Consider the following 1,591-nt stretch of genomic DNA (forward strand, 5'->3'; position numbering starts at 1 on the left):
AAACTGTGTTCTTTATTCAATACTATCTCATAAAAATAAAAACTTTCCAATAATAATATTGTGTGTCCAGGACAATATAGTGACCAATCTTTACAACTAAGGCAAGTCCGTCTATAGTAGGTATATAATATGGGTCTAGGACGATTTGGCACCGCGAACTGGCCTCCGCCGATTAGCCTCCGGTAATTGGCCGCCGGTACAATCGGACGCCGGCCCAATTGGACGCCGACCCAATTCGACGCCGACCCAACTGGCCTCCGGGAGATTGGACGCCGCACAGTTGAATTAAATGCGCAAAGGAATAGACGTACGTTACGATTTGTTGGAGTAAATAAGCAAGTCAGTTTAATATGCTTCTATCTTCTCAGTAGGTGTACCTTATACATTTCACGCTTGACACATTTTTAATATAGATTGAGAAAAATTATTATGCCTGATGATGTTTATTAAAAGAAAATAATTCTTCCCTCGCTAAAACTTAAAGATGTGCATAATCAATTAATTTATTGTCTATACATGGGTACTTATTTATATTTACAACAAATATTTAAAATAATGTTAGATGTTAGAATGAATATTACATTATATTTCAGCGTTTTATCGACTTAATATTATAATAAAGCTTAAATATGTATATTATTATGCATAAATGCGTATTTTAAGATAGTATGAAATTACAAACAAAATATTAAGTAAGTTATCTGCTAAGTATAAATGTTTTAGTAGTTTGATTGATAAACTACTTAGGTACTGGGTGCCGGACGAAATCTCGAAGGCCGAAATCCCGAAAGCCTAAATCCCGAAAGCCGAAATCCCGAATATCGAAATCCCGAACGCTGAAATCCCGAATGGCCGGAATCCCGAAGGCCGAAATCCTGAAAAATAAAAAAAATACAAACATCAATAATTGCGCAATTTTTGCAAGAGACACAAAAACCCATTTTTGTGGAAATATAAAAAAAAATGTAAAATACAAACAGCAATAATTGTGCAATCGTGGATTGCGCAATTTTTGTAAAATGCACAAAATCCATTCGTTCTACAAAATGGTCTCTCCTGAAAAAAATTGCGCAATCAGAAAAACCCATTTTCCGAAAAAATGGGATTTGTCTCTCTTACAAAAATTGCGCTCACGATTGCGCAATTATTGATGTTTGTATTTTACATTTTTTATATTTCCACAAAAAATGGGTTTTTGTCTCTCTTGCAAAAATTGCGCAATTATTGATGTTTGTATTTTTTCATTTTTCGGGATTTCGGCCATTCGGGATTTCAGCATTCGGGATTTCGGCCTTCGGGATTTCGTCCGGCACCCAGTACTTAAGTAGTTTATCAATCAAACTACTGAAACATTTATACTTAGCAGATAACTTACTTAATATTTTGTTTGTAATTTCATACTATCTTAAAATACGCATTTATGCATAATAATATACATATTTAAGCTTTATTATAATATTAAGTCGATAAAACGCTGAAATATAATGTAATATTCATTCTAACATCTAACATTATTTTAAATATTTGTTGTAAATATAAATAAGTACCCATGTATAGACAATAAATTAATTGATTATGCACATCTTTAAGT

Source organism: Rhyacophila brunnea, unplaced genomic scaffold (genome assembly GCF_057557595.1).
Source record: "Rhyacophila brunnea isolate RB1 unplaced genomic scaffold, BYU_Rbru_1.0 scaffold_18, whole genome shotgun sequence".
Classification (NCBI taxonomy): Eukaryota; Metazoa; Arthropoda; class Insecta; order Trichoptera; family Rhyacophilidae; genus Rhyacophila; species Rhyacophila brunnea.